Source organism: Lolium perenne, chromosome 7 (assembly GCF_019359855.2).
Source record: "Lolium perenne isolate Kyuss_39 chromosome 7, Kyuss_2.0, whole genome shotgun sequence".
NCBI lineage: Eukaryota > Viridiplantae > Streptophyta > Magnoliopsida > Poales > Poaceae > Lolium > Lolium perenne.
Genome location: NC_067250.2, coordinates 316140552 through 316159632, shown reverse-complemented (window position 1 = coordinate 316159632; position 19081 = coordinate 316140552).

Here is a 19081-nt window from a genome sequence, read left to right as displayed (position 1 = left end):
CCGCGGTATGAACCGGCTCTCTGCGTCTGACGAAATCAACCAACTGTACGTGTAGTTTCGCCGGCCGTGGTGGTCCGCGGTGAGCACACGACTGACCGGGGCGGCAAGAAAATCTCTCCAAGTGATTCAGAACCAGAAGAGATCAGCTGTGGAGATATCTCCATTCCATAAAAAGTCATACTATTACTATATGATGGCTTTTGACTAAGGACAGTGCTAGGAATCCCTGGGGATTTGATTTCCTAGCCTCCTGGTTCCGTACTGACACGTATCTTTTTGCTGCCGTAGCAAAAAAAACCTGCGTTTGCTTCAGTGTAGCAAAAAACGGTTCGATCATGATACAAAATAAAAAAGATGAGCTCGCCGGAGACCTTGTAGCAAAAAATTATGCTATTGTAGCAAAGAAAATCGTCGATGCCGGAGACCTTGCCCGAGATCCCATAGCGAACATATTGTGCAATTGTAGCAAAAACACAAAATAGTTGTAGCAAAAAATGTATTCCTATGTCGCAAAATACACAAAACGGAGACCTCAACAGACACGTCGCCAGAGACATCGTAGCACAATTTTCATACTAAAGTAGCAAAACAACGGAACAATTATAATAAAAAAAAGTAAACTATCAAAGCATGACACCATCTTTTTACAATTATAGCGGATCTCGCTGGAGTGGCCAGTCTACGGGTGGGAGCAGACGCTCGCCTGCGTCTCCGCGAACATAGCTACCCTTAGCCCCCGACACCTAGGGGTTGCGGGTTGCCGCCTTGACGGAGTCCTAGCCAGAGCCATGGCCACACCTCGCTGCTGCAACCCGCCAAGGACGTGTTGGCAGAGTCCCGCGCGGGGCCGCAAGCGCGGCAGCGGAGTCCAGCGCGAGAGCCCCGTGCCGCCCTAGCAGCACACCCGCATCCCTTCCTCCCCGAGCGCTGGCCCATCCCCCTTCGTCCCAAGGCAGAGCTCGACGTGCGCTGCGACGAGAGCGGCGTTGTGCCGTCGGCGACGCCCTGCCGGAGTTCCTCCGCGTGGACGTCACCGACGCCCTACCGAAGTTCCTCCGCGTGGACGTGCTAGGGGATCTGGTGGCGGATGGGATCGGGGACGACGGTGCACGTGGGTGAGGAGAGGGATGCGAGACAGGGAGAGAATGAGGGATGAGATAAGCCTGCTGAGGTCTAGCCCGGTCTACGTGGAACTCTGGCAGCACGTGATGCAAACGCATCCAACGGCGATCGACCAGGAGGCCGCGAGCGACGGATCCCCCGGGGAATACAATCATTTTCCTTTGACTTAAACTACTAGGCCTTCTTGCAGATTCCGGTATATCCGGAAATAATTGTCTTTCGATTAAAATATTTCAGACATTTCACTACTTCTTCCTCTATATATTCTGCTTTAGTCTATAATTTAGAAATTTTAGGACTAATTAGGAAGTCGTTTAATAATAGAGAATCATTAAAATTATAATTACAATTAATGACTGACAATAGAGAATATGATAGCCTTCTTCTCTGTGTTATTGTTGATTACCAAACTAAAATATAAACTAATATGGAATAACAACTTATTCTAAAATGTAGAATAAAAGAAAATGGAGGAAGGACACATCAGAAATAATTCAAATTATTTTTCATTTTTTTTTTGGTTCAGATAGTATTTTGGCCATTTGGTCAAATAAAAAAATCAGACACTGATATTTCAGTGATTTGGACAATGGCTGAAATTTTTATGAAACTCAAATTCGGAACCACCCAAAGAATCCTGTTCGTCGGTCAATCTTCTCTTTCCCGCGGCCTCGGGGGCCCTAATTTTTTCTCACTTCCCGAGGATACCCTCTCCACCGCTCCCATTAATCCCGTGCTCCAGGATCGCCTTCTTCGCCTACTCATGTCAGTATCCTCGCCGCCCCAAACCCCCTGGCGTCTATCTAGGGCTCTCCCCCGGTACGTCTCTGCGTTTTCCTCTTCTCAATCTACCTGGCCGCTCAAATCTTCAATCCGCTTATTCTTTCGTGTGTAGACCAGGCGACAGAACCAAAGGCAATTGCAAGATATGTCGCCATAGCTCGCCCACATCGGCGTCGCTGGACCCTCCTCCTGCTCTGTGGGCCTCTCCCAGGGTAGGTGAACCCGTCTCGCCTTCCTCCTCAATTTATTTTGTTTGTTTCCTTTATTTCTCCAATCTAAGCCGGTCGACGCCGTCTGGAGTAGTTAACTGTCGGCGCAGCGCTCAATCCGAGCACTAATATCAAATCTTTCTGCTTAGTTCTAGCTCACCGCCTCGACGATGCCGGACAGGAGAGGCGCGACGGTGCTGGACGACCTGCCGGACGAGATCGTCATCCACAAGATCCTCATCAGCCTGCCGCCCAAGGACGTTGGCCGCTGCCGCGCCGTTCGCAGGTCCTGGCCCGACGCCACCACCACGCCTGAGTTCACGCTTGCGCACCACCGACGCCAGCCTCGCTCCCCATCGTCGACGGGCTCCCCTCCCGCTTGTTAGTTTTCTTTAGTTAGATATGATTAGCTCTCTGGTCTTTATTGATTATTATCTATGAGAGTTGTTTCAAATAAATTGATTGGTGTTGGAGACGAGTAAAATGTTTCATGCTTATAGTGGTGCAAAAGGAAGCTTGTTAGACTTTGTTGGAGACGAGTAAAATGTTTCATGCTTAGAGATCGTCGTCCACAAGATCCTTGTCAGTCTGCGGCCCAAGGATGTTGGCCGCTGCCGCGCCGTTCGCAGGTCCTGGCGTGACGCCACAACCACGCCCGAGTTCACGCTCGCGCACCACCGCCGCCAGCCCTCTCTCCCCATCGTCGACGGGCTCCCCTCCCGCTTCGTCGTCCTCCGTGGTGGCAGCGGCGATGGCGCCATCTCCGACCAGCAGCTCTGGGCCTTCCACCCGAACCCCACACTCAGTGGCTCGATCTGCCTACACGCCGCCATGGACGGGCTCCTCGTTGTCTCACACGGATGCCGGTTCCACATCTACAACCCGGCCACCTGCCGGCAAGCTCTGCTGCCGCAGCCCGAGCATAGTCTCCCGCGCCACAGCATACTCGGCCTCTACCGGCACGGAGCAACCGGGGAATACAGGTTACTCTGGTCTTCAACGAGGGGGCATGAAACAACGTTGCACGTTGTCACTGTGGGATACAATGAGTCGAGGAGCGTTAGGGTCACAATGCCGTCCTCGCCTTCCCTAGAGTAGGCAGTGATCCAGGGGCTACCCCGGGACACCCATCACGGAATTCATCCCTCATCTTCTTTATCAGACCCGGGGGCACATGGTACTTGCTGAACTTGAGCTTGAAATCTGCCCAAGTCATGAATTGTCCCGCGTTCATGGCACGGGTGCTTGTCCACCAAGCTCTTGCTGGTCCTGCTAAGTAGTGCGTGGCAAACAGCACTTTCTCATTGTCCTCAACTCCAGCTACTTCTAGATTATTTTCCATAGTCTGGAGCCAATCATCGGCATCCAGGGGTTCTTCAGTTTTGCTGAAAACAGGGGGATTAGTGTTTTGAAAGTTCTTGAGTTTTGATCCTGGGTGATCATGGTTTCCATGGCCTTGATTGTTCTGAGCTAGCTGCTGGAGTGCAGCAAGATTGGCCTGCCTTTCGGCTCTTTCAGCTTCTCTATCAGCTATCAAAGTCTGCAGCAGTTGCATCATGGCATCTTGACTTGCGCTACGAGTTGGAGGGGCCATCTGAACATGGAAATAGATCATGAGATGAGAGGGAAATTTCTATGACTTATTTTGAGTCGGTTCAAAAATTTAAATCTTGAATTCTTTGGATGGTAAACATAAATACGCGTTCATTCATTCAAACATCACATATTACAAGCTAACACCTCCATGGTTTTAAGAACCATTGACTCGCTCTACGATACAAAGGACGGGATACAAACTCACACCTACTCAAGTGATCAAGTGCAACTACTCATCATCCACATCGATCGGGATAAAGTCATCTTCTCCGGCCTCCAGGAATTCGTAGTCTTCCTCCTCGGTGTTCTCATCCTCCTCGAAGTCGTCGTCGTCACTCAGGAAGGCTTCTCCTCCCTGAAGGTCTTCACCGTCTTCTTCCATCTCATTCAGCTGGTCCTCTTGGGCCTTGACAGTGGCCTCCAAGGATGCTATCCTGGCGCGAAGGCGCGTGATGGTAGCGTTCTTCTTGGCACGCTGCAGGCGGAGGGTCTTGCGGTCCTTGGCAAGCATCTTGATTGCATCGGCATGATTTGCAAGTGCAAGGTGAGTCTGGTTGGCGTAGGCGCGGGCGTTGTCCAGATCCTGCTGAGTGTGGTACAGCATGAAGTCCAGATGATCCACATGGTGCCTCAGCTCGGGGTGTAACGGCAGGTCCATGGGTTCTCCGGCGGAGTTACGCCTTGCGAGATGCGCAAAGCGTTCTTCTTGGAGGGCTGCCACGTTCTGTCCACACAAACGGGCAAGTGCTTCTTGAAGAGCACGAGCGAGTCCGTCCAGCCAGTTGCTTTCCCTGAAAGAAAAGAGGATCCTCTCAGAGGTAGGAGGCTCCATCTTGCCCCTCAGATCAGTGGTGATAACCCACTGAAGCTCCCCTCCGGGCTAGTCGTTGACCTCGACTCCGTGGAACTCTGGGTGCGGGCGTCCAAGAAAGTCAGACAGGGCATTCAGGTCCATCTCGAAGATCAGGTCACCGTCATTGCCCAGCTGGTAAAACTTGGTGTTGGTTGGCTCCATCTGAAAGCGAAATGGATGAGTAAGTTAGAGATGTGTAAGTGTATCAAAATTTTATGTAGACTTGCAAGGTGAAGCATGAATTTCCTCCTTTGATAAAAGTCTTCAGGGTAAGAGAGTGAATAAGTTTTTCGTAAATATTCACTTCATTTGTTTTTGAAACTAAGTTTTCAGACGTCCATTCTAACTAGGGTCTCCTAAGGTCAAACAATGGCTCTGATACCAACTTGTCAACACCCGGATTTTTAAATCCAGATGCCTATTATGCCATACATCGCAATCCCAGGAAGATTGTTTTTGCGAAACATAACAGTTGAATATCATAGAGTCATCATTCATTACAATACCAACATAGTCATTACACCAATGGGATCACATGATCCAGTCTCATTACAACACTTGATCTATTGATCATTACACAAATACGTAGCGGAAGCGAAGTAGTAGTGGACTATCTATTCCACAGGCAACGCTTGACGTTAGAAGCTCCTAGTTGTCGTAGACGTCCTGCTGGCCGTCATCTTCATACTGTTGTTCAGCTTCATAGTCTGGCCATTTGAATAGCCAGGGACACAGCCGTGAGTACTTCAAAGTACTCGCAAACTAATACTAGTGTAAGTACTACCAATTTTAGTAAGGGGGTGCTAAGCTCTAGGTTTCTTTGCATAAAGCCAATTTTAGTTTAGAAACATTTTAGTAAACAACTCCGCATGTGCTAACTAGCTCAAGTGGGAACATTAGTGTCATCCCCACAACTTAATTGCGATTCAAATCAAGTCACCATTCAATTCATCCACCTTTTTCAAGAAAACCACTGACAATGGAACAGTATGGCCTTTCCAACCGTCCGTAACCGTGGACACGGCTATTCGAATAGGTTTACACTCTGCAGAGGTTGCACACTTGTGCCACAACATTTGATTACATCCGTCAGGGAAAGCCCCGAATCATCGTAACACCGTACGCGGATCATCAACCATAACCTTTCACTTACATACCCTAGTATGAGCACCTCTCCCCATGAGCTTGGCCTCCCAGTGAAGACCAACTGTTAACCTGGGAACTGCATAGGGCTTGGCCGTACAATTCACCTCAATTCACATCATTCAACAACGGAGGCAGCCTCGGTATAACCCCTATGATGTGTGTTCAGAGGGAACCCATACTAAGATGCATAAACTTCCAGTTAAGCCCTACCCATAATCAGGTATTGTGGGGGTACTCAAAAATTGGAAAGGTATCGCATCCAAACCAATATCAGTTTTATCAAAAATCACCATCTTCTCTTGGTCATATTCACCTTCAAAAATCATTCAATGGAATGACTCATCATTCCAAGGTTTCAAATTCAAAAACAAGTCACATGTTCCCCACTAGAGTAGTCAATTTTTATCTGTTGGCACTGGCAACTAGTCTTGAGGAGTGCTACTTAACTCTTAAACTTCTTAGGCTAAGTTTGATGCTCTTGTACTATTCTCTACTTAGACCAAAGTTAACTATAAAAGTAAGCTTTTAAATCACCAAAGTAAAAGCTTGGAAGAAAATAAACTTGGGAGGGGATCAGGAAGCATAAAGTAATAGATAAGTGTGCCTTGCTCTGGTAGAGCTTGGCATTTTGTAAGAATATTAGCTTGCCTTGGTTGGTGTACTGATCAAAGCGGTCTTCTCCTTCTTGGAAGTAGACCTCCTCCTCCTCTTGGTACTCCTCGGTACTAGCGTCTAAAATACGAATACGGGGTATACAATCATCATACCAAACTTAGGTACTAGACTAAGCACACACATGAATCACACAACTTATGCTAGCATCACACATTACTATTAGGTTGGTGGATTTGTTTTCTTATTTAGGAAAAATAATTTCCTCTCATACTAATTTAGGTGTTACTTTAAAGTCCTTAGAGAAATAATTTCCTCTCATTATCTTATTAAAATTTAATTTCTTTCATGACTAATATATGACCTAGGTTGACCAAAGTCAACCTCTTCATACTTATCATTTAAGAAAATGATTTAAATGGGGTAGTGCACCCCATACAATTTAATCCTAACATAAAAATGTTTTAATATCATCAAACCATTTCACATGAGACCTAAATGATCAGAGTCTCTACCTCATTTTGAAATGTTTGTGACAAGATTTAAATGAGAGAAAAACTCCCATATGATTTATCAATAGTTTTGGACCAGATCTTTGACTAGAAATAGCCATATAGTCCTTTAATTCAACTAGGCCATGATCATTCAAAGTAAGCATGGCATATTTTTTCAGAAACAATTAGTTCAAGTGAAATGTGATTTATAGCAGTTGGAATCAACTCAAAAGCATTTTTGGTTGATTTTTAGTAATTATTTTAAGTCACAAAAGTCCTTGCCTTGTTTATTTTTCCACTTTAATTCTACACCAGTTCTAGGGTTCAATCCAGTGGCATTGTGTAGATAAAATTCTAAGCTTTCCAAATATATAAAATTTGTAAAATTTGGCCAGGTAGATTTGTCCCTATTGATTTTTGAAGTTGACATCAGATTGCAAAATTTATCTATTCTGGAAATTCGAATTCAAACGAGTTGGGCTGGCGGGAACTGCTAACGGGCTGCGCAGAGAGAGAAGGGATTGGGCCGGCCCAGCTTCGCAGCGGGCCAGCTGACAAGGTGGGAACCACCTGTCAGTGGGTTTAAACGAGCGAAGCGGTACGCTGAATGAGAGCCGTGCGATTAGAAGGAGATCGCACGGTCGAGGGAGGTCGTCGTCTCCGACGAGAGGGAGACTCACTGGCGGCGGCGGTAGGGGGTCGGCGAGCTCGTCGGAGCTCCGGCGGTCGTCGGAGGTGTGCGCAGCGACCTTGTCGTCGATGAGGAAGCGGCTGGTAGCAGTTGCGTTTCCTGGGGTGGCCTCCTTCTCCGGCGATCTTCGGCGTCAAAGCGCGGCAGCGAGCTTGCGATTGAGGCTCTCTGGTGGCTAATCGAGCAAGGCGAGGTGGCTAGGAGGCTCAGTGTGAGGAGGGGAAGTGAGGTGCGTGCTCAATTTGAGGGGAGGGGCGCTCCTTTTATAGTGGCGAGAGGTGGCCGTGGCGGAGCTGGCAGGTCGTCGATGGCGTCGTCGTTCCAGGGCGGCGAAGAGGCAAGGGATGGGCGCGTACGGTTGCTGGTGTCCTGGCGAAGCTGACGCGCGTGATTGTGGTGAAGACGAGGCTCGGACGAGACGGTGAGGTTGACGAGAGCTCGCAGGCCGTGGCGGACGGTCGTCGACGCAGTCGTCACCTGTGGCATTCCCGCGGGCAAGTGGAGGTGTCTGGGCAGTGCGCGGTGACGTCGTGAGGCGATTGACGCAGAGAGTCAGGGCGGAGGTGACGCGAGGGAGCGGGGCAGCTGGTGCTCTGGGCGTGCCAGGGTGCTCGCCGTGCGCGCACTGGCGCGTGCGTGTGCACGTCTGGGCGTGTCTGGCCACGTCGATTTCTACACGTTGTGAGTGCTTCTCTCGTCGAGGCTGAGGCTGGGCATGGTCAGGAGAGTGAGAGGGAGTGGCTAGACATGGCAGGGCAGGCTGGAGTGGAGAGGTGAGGGCGATGGCACGAGCTGGCCATGCCATGCCACGGCATGGTCTTGCTCTGGTCGAATGAGCAAGCTCCAGTGCTTGGCAAGGCTAGGCACTGGTGCTGAGGGGTGAAGTGATGCTCAAGGACAGCAGAGGTGGCCAGGGTTGGACCTGGTCCAAGTCCAAACTCAGCATGGGCTTCAGGTTCCTCTCTGCCCACAAGGTGTTTGATAAAATGCCCGAACGAAATTTATTTTTGAATTTTGCAAATCTTTTTGGTGGGTTGTAATCATATATTATTTGAAGTATATTGGTGGTGGTGGTGGTCAAAATGAAGTTGAAATGCAAAATCACATTTTGCATATGATCTTGAATTTGTTTCAAAGTCTCCACTTGGCTTGCTTTTCATTTGAAAATGAGAAAGAGTTTGGGGTGATGGTTTTGGGCAAAGTTGTTCTCCTTAAGGTTGTCTTGGATGAGGTGCAAAGAGGTGGCCAAGTGTAGAAGTGAAATCTCAAAAACCAGGGGCTCAAAGTGGGTATCATGCTGAAATTGGCACAAGTGACCATAATCACATGTGAGCTCAAATTTGATTCAAATTTAATTTGATTTGAGTTTCTTTGATTCCCAAAGTGTTAATAAGTGTTTAGTATCCATTTACAACCAATGGTGCAAACCAAAATGGTCGAGGTTAAAGATTTGTAAAAATGGCATAGGCCATATGGGTGTGTTGAGTTGATTTTTATAATTTCTTTTCTCATTTCTTTTCCTTTGGATTTGGATGATCATGAGATCATGGTTAGGGTTTTTAGAGTAAGTGTAAACCCATAAACAAGCATCGTGGCAAAATGCACCCTCAAATAATTAACAAGGTGATCTATATGCATAACACTATATGATGAGAAAAAGTTTTTGTTGGTTCTCAAATTTGGGTTTTTTTGGAACTCTCTCTTTCTTCTTTATTGAAAAGTTGGGATGTTACAAACCCTTCCCCCTTACAAAAGATCTCATCCCGAGATCTAAAGAAAATTAGGTACTAAAGAGATCTGGGTATTCCTTCTTCATGTCTTCTTCGCGCTCCCAAGTGGCTTCGTCTTCAGTGTGATTGCTCCACTGAATCTTCAGGAACTTGATACTCCTGGTGCGGGTGGTCCTGAAAGCTTCTTCAAGTATGTGGATAGGCACTTCATGGTATGTCAGGTCCTTGTTGATATCAATAGCTCTGTGGTCGATGTTCTTGAACACTTCGGTCTTCTCCGGCACTTCTAGGCACTTCCGAAGTAGTGAGATGTGAAACACATTGTGCACCGCAGACATTTCTTCCGGTAGTTCAAGCTGATATGAAACTTCTCCTCGGCGACTCAGAACTTTGAAAGGTCCAACATATCTGGGGGCGAGCTTTCCTCTGAGTTGGAACCTCTGCATTCCTTTGAGGGGTGAGACTTTGAGATACACAAAATCTCCGATTTCGAATGTCATCTCTCGGCGTCTCTTGTCGGCGTAGCTCTTCTGTCTTGACTGGGCGGTCTTGAGGTCTTCACAGATCTTGTGCACCTTCTCTTCGGCTTCTCGGAGAACATCTGGGCCGAAGACTTGGCTATCTCTGACTTCCGACCAGTTCAAAGGGGTACGGCACTTTCTTCCGTACATGGCTTCAAAGGGGGCCATCTGTAAGCTGGCTTGATAACTGTTGTTGTAGGAGAATTCTGCATAAGGTAGGCAGTCTTCCCATTTGGATCCATACTCTAGCACACAGGCTCTCAACATATCTTCAAGTATCTGGTTGACTCTCTCGGTCTGTCCGTCAGTCTGCGGGTGATAAGCGGTGCTGAAATTCAGCCAGGTTCCTAGCCCTTCATGTACTTTTTGCCAGAATCTTGAGGTGAATTGGGATCCTCTATCTGACACAATTGACTTTGGGGTTCCATGCAGGGCGACTATTCTGGAGATATATAACTCAGCTAACTTGGGGCCTTGGTAGGTGGTCTTGACAGGGATGAAATGTGCGACCTTGGTTAACCTATCGATGACTACCCAAATGGAGTCATTTCCTCTGCTAGATTTGGGCAATCCTGTGATAAAGTCCATACCGACAGAATCCCATTTCCACTCAGGAATCTGTAATGGCTGCAACAGTCCTACGGGTCGTTGATGTTCTGCTTTGACTCGTTGACAGATATCACACTTGGCGATGTAGCTTCCAATTTCTCTCTTCATTCCATGCCACCAGAATTGTTCTTTCAAATCTTGATACATCTTGGTTCCACCGGGATGAATGGAATAAAGGGTATCATGAGCTTCCTTCAAAATGACTTGCTTCAACTCTGAATCTGACGGCACACATAGGCGTCCGTTGTACCAAAGAACTCCTTCATCTATGGTGAATCCCGGTGCTTTTCCTGCAGCTATCTGACTCTTGATTCCGTCAATGCTGGTATTTCCCTTCTGGGCTTCCTTTATCTGACTCATCAAGGTGGGTTGGAGCTCAATGTTGGCTAAGAATCCTTCGCTCACTAGCTCTAGTCTGAACTGTTCAAACTCTTGATACAGGCTGGGTTGCTCTATTGCGATCATGGAGTTCAACTGACACGGTAGTCTGCTCAAAGCATCCGCTACCACATTGGCTTTGCCGGGGTGGTAGTGAATCTCCATGTCGTAATCCTTGATTAATTCTATCCATCTGCGCTGTCTCATATTCAGCTCCTTCTGGGTGAAAATATACTTCAAGCTCTTGTGATCTGAATATATCTCGCATTGATTACCCATGAGGTAATGACGCCAAACTTTCAGGGCTAAGACTACGGCTGCTAACTCCAAGTCATGAGTTGGGTAGTTCTGCTCATGTTGCTTCAGTTGCCTTGACAGATATGATATCACCTTGCCTTCTTGCATCAACACACATCCAAGACCAATCTTGGATGCATCACAATAGATGTCGAATGGCTTAGTGATATCGGGCATGATCAGGATTGGGGCGGTGGTCAATCTTCTCTTGAGCTGCTGAAAACTCTCTTCACATTTATGAGTCCATTCAAACTTCTTATCCTTCTTCAGCAGTTGGGTCATTGGTCTAGCTATGCTTGAAAAGCCTTCCACAAATCTGCGGTAATATCCCGCTAATCCAAGAAAAGCGCGGACCTCGGTCTGGGTGGTTGGGGCTTGCCATTCGGTAACGGTCTTGATCTTAGCGGGATCTACGGCAATACCTCCGGTAGACAAGATATGTCCCAGGAATCCTACTTCCTTCAGCCAAAACTCACATTTGCTGAACTTGGCATACAACTGATGCTGTCTAAGGGTTTCTAGGATAATCTCCAAATGTTGCTCATGTTCTTCTTCGGATTTGGAGTAGATAAGGATGTCGTCGATGAAGACAACGACAAATTTATCCAAAAAGTCCATAAAGATCTTATTCATGAGATTCATGAAGTAAGCAGGGGCATTGGTCAATCCAAATGACATGACATTGTACTCGTACAATCCATATCGGGTGGTAAAGGCAGTCTTAGGAATATCTGTGGCACGGATCTTCAGTTGGTGGTAACCAGTCCTAAGATCAATCTTAGAGAACACTTTGGCACCGGCCAGCTGGTCAAACAGGTCTTCTATCTTTGGTAGGGGGTACTTGTTCTTGATGGTGACATCGTTAAGCTTACGGTAATCCGTACATAAACGAGTGGCACCGTCCTTCTTATCCACAAACAACACTGGGGATCTCCAGGGCGAGGCACTTGGTTGGATCAAACCTTTGGCTAGCATATCATCCAGTTGCTTCTTTAGTTCGACTAACTCTGCGGGGTTCATGCTATAGGCTCTCTGGGCTATAGGTCCGGTTCCAGGGATTAGCTCAATGATAAACTCGATATCCCGATCTGGGGGCATACCAGGTAAATCATCAGGAAACACATCAGGGTATCGATAGACGACCCTGATCTGATCCAAGGTTGGCTGGGCTATACTCTGGTCGCAGGTAAACTTTCTGGGCAGCCTTTCAGATACATGCTCTACTAATATTCCGGTGCTACTAGTCATGGTGATGGCCTTCTTGGCACAATCAATCAATCCATGATGTTTCGACATCCAATCCATACCCAGTACTACTTCCAAACCTTTTGTTCCTAGAACAATCAAATTTTCATAAAAATCTACTTCATGCATTCTGATAGGCACATCTTTGCAAATTTTTCTAGCTTTTGTAGTCGAACCAGGTATTTGGACTATCATGACATGCTTCAAACTGATTGGTTGAATTTTACTTGTGCATGCAAAGTCTTCAGTGACAAATGAATGTGATGCCCCGGAATCAAACAACACTCGTGCAGGTACTGAATTAACAGAAAACATACCCAGCACAACATCTGGTGCTTCCTGGGCTTCCTCGGCGTTCATGTGGTAGTGGCGACCGTTGCGGTTGTTGGGGTTGTTGGGGGTGAACTTCTTGCCGGTGGAGACACGGCGTTGCTGCTGAGCAGGTGCAGCGGCGTTGGCGGCATTCTTGGCTAACCTTTTGGGGCACTCATTGGAATAGTGTCCCACGACTCCACACTCGTAACAAGTGATGGTGGACTTGTCCTTGGGGGTGACGGGGATGGCGTTGCTCCCAGTCCTCGGAGCGGTGTTGGTGTTGCTGTTGTTGTTGGGGGCTCTTGGCGGAGCGCGGTTGAAGTTGTTGTTGTTGTGGTAGTTGCTGTTGTTGTTGTGGTAGCCTCCTGGCCTGGGGTTTCCTCCACTCCGGTTCTGAAAACCCGGACGTGACATCGGTGCATTGGGCTTGTGGTTCCTGGGGGTGAAACCTCCGCTTGAGCTGGGGCGATACTTCTGAGTGTTGCTGGGCCCACTTTGGTGCATCATGCGGCGTTTGCGGTTCTCGTTGGCTTGGTGAAGTTTGCCTTCCATCTGGATGGCGGAATCCACCAGGGCTTCAAGGTCGGCGAAGGGGATATTGACCAAGACTGTCTGCATCTCATCATGCAGACCATTCAGGAATCTCTCCTTTCTCTTTTCTGTGGTGTCGGTTTCATCGGGGGCGTACCTTGACAGGGTGAGGAACCTGTCGCGGTATTCTACCACCGACATCCGGCCTTGCTTTAATTCACGGAATTCATCCCTCATCTTCTTTATCAGACCCGGGGGCACATGGTACTTGCTGAACTTGAGCTTGAAATCTGCCCAAGTCATGAATTGTCCCGCGTTCATGGCACGGGTGCTTGTCCACCAAGCTCTTGCTGGTCCTGCTAAGTAGTGCGTGGCAAACAGCACTTTCTCATTGTCCTCAACTCCAGCTACTTCTAGATTATTTTCCATAGTCTGGAGCCAATCATCGGCATCCAGGGGTTCTTCAGTTTTGCTGAAAACAGGGGGATTAGTGTTTTGAAAGTTCTTGAGTTTTGATCCTGGGTGATCATGGTTTCCATGGCCTTGATTGTTCTGAGCTAGCTGCTGGAGTGCAGCAAGATTGGCCTGCCTTTCGGCTCTTTCAGCTTCTCTATCAGCTATCAAAGTCTGCAGCAGTTGCATCATGGCATCTTGACTTGCGCTGCGAGTTGGAGAGGCCATCTGAACATGGAAATAGATCATGAGATGAGAGGGAAATTTCTATGGCTTATTTTGAGTCGGTTCAAAAATTTAAATCTTGAATTCTTTGGATGGTAAACATAAACACGCATTCATTCATTCAAACATCACATATTACAAGCTAACACCTCCATGGTTTTAAGAACCACTGACTCGCTCTACGATACAAAGGATGGGATACAAACTCACACCTACTCAAGTGATCAAGTGCAACTACTCATCATCCACATCGATCGGGATAAAGTCATCTTCTCCGGCCTCCAGGAATTCGTAGTCTTCCTCCTCGGTGTTCTCATCCTCCTCGAAGTCGTCGTCGTCACTCAGGAAGGCTTCTCCTCCCTGAAGGTCTTCACCGTCTTCTTCCATCTCATTCAGCTGGTCCTCTTGGGCCTTGACAGTGGCCTCCAAGGATGCTATCCTGGCGCGAAGGCGCGTGATGGTAGCGTTCTTCTTGGCACACTGCAGGCGGAGGGTCTTGCGGTCCTTGGCAAGCATCTTGATTGCATCGGCATGATTTGCCAGTGCAAGGTGAGTCTGGTTGGCGTAGGCGCGGGCGTTGTCCAGATCCTGCTGAGTGTGGTACAGCATGAAGTCCATATGATCCACATGGTGCCTCAGCTCGGGGTGTAATGGCAGGTCCATGGGTTCTCCGGCGGAGTTACGCCTTGCGAGATGCGCAAAGCGTTCTTCTTGGAGGGCTGCCACGTTCTGTCCACACAAACGGGCAAGTGCTTCCTGAAGAGCACGAGCGAGTCCGTCCAGCCAGTTGCTTTCCCTGAAAGAAAAGAGGATCCTCTCAGAGGTAGGAGGCTCCATCTTGCCCCTCAGATCAGCGGTGATAACCCACTGAAGCTCCCCTCCGGGCTAGTCGTTGACCTCGACTCCATGGAACTCTGGGTGCGGGCGTCCAAGAAAGTCAGACAGGGCATTCAGGTCCTTCTCGAAGATCAGGTCACCGTCATTGCCCAGCTGGTAAAACTTGGTGTTGGTTGGCTCCATCTGAAAGCGAAATGGATGAGTAAGTTAGAGATGTGTAAGTGTATCAAAATTTTATGTAGACTTGCAAGGTGAAGCATGAATTTCCTCCTTTGATAAAAGTCTTCAGGGTAAGAGAGTGAATAAGTTTTTCGTAAATATTCACTTCATTTGTTTTTGAAACTAAGTTTTCAGACGTCCATTCTAACTAGGGTCTCCTAACATTTTAGTAAACAACTCCGCATGTGCTAACTAGCTCAAGTGGGAACATTAGTGTCATCCCCACAACTTAATTGCGATTCAAATCAAGTCACCATTCAATTCATCCACCTTTTTCAAGAAAACCACTGACAATGGAACAGTATGGCCTTTCCAACCGTCCGTAACCGTGGACACGGCTATTCGAATAGGTTTACACTCTGCAGAGGTTGCACACTTGTGCCACAACATTTGATTACATCCGTCAGGGAAAGCCCCGAATCATCGTAACACCGTACGCGGATCATCAACCATAACCTTTCACTTACATACCCTAGTATGAGCACCTCTCCCCATGAGCTTGGCCTCCCAGTGAAGACCAACTGTTAACCTGGGAACTGCACAGGGCTTGGCCGTACAATTCACCTCAATTCACATCATTCAACAACGGAGGCAGCCTCGGCATAACCCCTATGATGTGTGTTCAGAGGGAACCCATACTAAGATGCATAAACTTCCAGTTAAGCCCTACCCATAATCAGGTATTGTGGGGGTACTCAAAAATTGGAAAGGTATCGCATCCAAACCAATATCAGTTTTATCAAAAATCACCATCTTCTCTTGGTCATATTCACCTTCAAAAATCATTCAATGGAATGACTCATCATTCCAAGGTTTCAAATTCAAAAACAAGTCACATGTTCCCCACTAGAGTAGTCAATTTTTATCTGTTGGCACTGGCAACTAGTCTTGAGGAGTGCTACTTAACTCTTAAACTTCTTAGGCTAAGTTTGATGCTCTTGTACTATTCTCTACTTAGACCAAAGTTAACTATAAAAGTAAGCTTTTAAATCACCAAAGTAAAAGCTTGGAAGAAAATAAACTTGGGAGGGGATCAGGAAGCATAAAGTAATAGATAAGTGTGCCTTGCTCTGGTAGAGCTTGGCATTTTGTAAGAATATTAGCTTGCCTTGGTTGGTGTACTGATCAAAGCGGTCTTCTCCTTCTTGGAAGTAGACCTCCTCCTCCTCTTGGTACTCCTCGGTACTAGCGTCTAAAATACGAATACGGGGTATACAATCATCATACCAAACTTAGGTACTAGACTAAGCACACACATGAATCACACAACTTATGCTAGCATCACACATTACTATTAGGTTGGTGGATTTGTTTTCTTATTTAGGAAAAATAATTTCCTCTCATACTAATTTAGGTGTTACTTTAAAGTCCTTAGAGAAATAATTTCCTCTCATTATCTTATTAAAATTTAATTTCTTTCATGACTAATATATGACCTAGGTTGACCAAAGTCAACCTCTTCATACTTATCATTTAAGAAAATGATTTAAATGGGGTAGTGCACCCCATACAATTTAATCCTAACATAAAAATGTTTTAATATCATCAAACCATTTCACATGAGACCTAAATGACCAGAGTCTCTACCTCATTTTGAAATGTTTGTGACAAGATTTAAATGAGAGAAAAACTCCCATATGATTTATCAATAGTTTTGGACCAGATCTTTGACTAGAAATAGCCATATAGTCCTTTAATTCAACTAGGCCATGATCATTCAAACTAAGCACGGCATATTTTTTCAGAAACAATTAGTTCAAGTGAAATGTGATTTATAGGAGTTGGAATCAACTCAAAAGCATTTTTGGTTGATTTTTAGTAATTATTTTAAGTCACAAAAGTCCTTGCCTTGTTTATTTTTACACTTTAATTATACACCAGATCTAGGGTTCAATCCAGTGGCATTGTGTAGATAAAATTCTAAGCTTTCCAAATATATAAAATTTGTAAAATTTGGCCAGGTAGATTTGTCCCTATTGATTTTTGAAGTTGACATCAGATTGCAAAATTTATCTATTCTGGAAATTCGAATTCAAACGAGTTGGGCTGGCGGGAACTGCTAACGGGCTGCGCAGAGAGAGAAGGGATTGGGCCGGCCCAGCTTCGCAGCGGGCCAGCTGACAAGGTGGGAACCACCTGTCAGTGGGTTTAAACGAGCGAAGCGGTACGCTGAATGAGAGCCGTGCGATTAGAAGGAGATCGCACGGTCGAGGGAGGTCGTCGTCTCCGACGAGAGGGAGACTCACTGGCGGCGGCGGTAGGGGTCGGCGAGCTTGTCGGAGCTCCGGCGGTCGTCGGAGGTGTGCGCAGCGACCTTGTCGTCGATGAGGAAGCGGCTGGTAGCAGTTGCGTTTCCTGGGGCGGCCTCCTTCTCCGGCGATCTTCGGCGTCGGAGCGCGGCAGCGAGCTTGCGATTGAGGCTCTCTGGTGGCTAATCGAGCAAGGCGAGGTGGCTAGGAGGCTCAGTGTGAGGAGGGGAAGTGAGGTGCGTGCTCAATTTGAGGGGAGGGGCGCTCCTTTTATAGTGGCGAGAGGTGGCCGTGGCGGAGCTGGCAGGTCACCGATGGCGTCGTCGTTCCAGGGCGGCGAAGAGGCAAGGGATGGGCGCGTACGGTTGCTGGTGTCCTGGCGAAGCTGACGCGCGTGATTGTGGTGAAGACGAGGCTCGGACGAGATGGTGAGGTTGACGAGAGCTCGCAGGCCATGGCGGACGGTCGTCGACGCAGTCGTCACCTGTGGCATTCCCGCGGGCAAGTGGAGGTGTCTGGGCAGTGCGCGGTGACGTCGTGAGGCGATTGGCGCAGAGAGTCAGGGCGGAGGTGACGCGAGGGAGCGGGGCAGCTGGTGCTCTGGGCGTGCCAGGGTGCTCGCCGTGCGCGCACTGGCGCGTGCGTGTGCACGTCTGGGCGTGTCTGGCCACGTCGATTTCTACACGTTGTGAGTGCTTCTCTCGTCGAGGCTGAGGCTGGGCATGGTCAGGAGAGTGAGAGGGAGTGGCTAGACATGGCAGGGCAGGCTGGAGTGGAGAGGTGAGGGCGATGGCACGAGCTGGCCATGCCATGCCACGGCATGGTCTTGCTCTGATCGAATGAGCAAGCTCCAGTGCTTGGCAAGGCTAGGCACTGGTGCTGAGGGGTGAAGTGATGCTCAAGGACAGCAGAGGTGGCCAGGGTTGGACCTGGTCCAAGTCCAAACTCAGCATGGGCTTCAGGTTCCTCTCTGCCCACAAGGTGTTTGATAAAATGCCCGAACGAAATTTATTTTTGAATTTTGCAAATCTTTTTGGTGGGTTGTAATCATATATTATTTGAAGTATATTGGTGGTGGTGGTGGTCAAAATGAAGTTGAAATGCAAAATCACATTTTGCATATGATCTTGAATTTGTTTCAAAGTCTCCACTTGGCTTGCTTTTCATTTGAAAATGAGAAAGAGTTTGGGGTGATGGTTTTGGGCAAAGTTGTTCTCCTTAAGGTTGTCTTGGATGAGGTGCAAAGAGGTGGCCAAGTGTAGAAGTGAAATCTCAAAAACCAGGGGCTCAAAGTGGGTATCATGCTGAAATTGGCACAAGTGACCATAATCACATGTGAGCTCAAATTTGATTCAAATTTGATTTGATTTGAGTTTCTTTGATTCCCAAAGTGTTAATAAGTGTTTAGTATCCATTTACAACCAATGGTGCAAACCAAAATGGTCGAGGTTAAAGATTTGTAAAAATGGCATAGGCCATATGGGTGTGTTGAGTTGATTTTTATAATTTCTTTTCTCATTTCTTTTCCTTTGGATTTGGATGATCATGAGATCATGGTTAGGGTTTTTAGAGTAAGTGTAAACCCATAAACAAGCATCGTGGCAAAATGCACCTTCAAATAATTAACAAGGTGATCTATATGCATAGCACTATATGATGAGAAAAAGTTTTTGTTGGTTCTCAAATTTGGGTTTTTTTGGAACTCTCTCTTTCTTCTTTATTGAAAAGTTGGGACGTTACACCTCCGATCCGGGGCGAGAAAGCAGGGAGCTTTCTTTGGAGGTGGAAACGGATGGTGCCTGGGCTTTGCTTGGCCTCTGGAGGTTGACGGTGGTGCGAGTCCCTCAATGGCAGCCTTCTTCACCAGCTTCGACGCCTCTCTAGTCGGATCGCAAGACTGGACAATGGTCTCGGAGCTCAAGCTGTGTTTCACTCTTTTTTTTTTTTTTTGCTTGTAGCTTTCGGT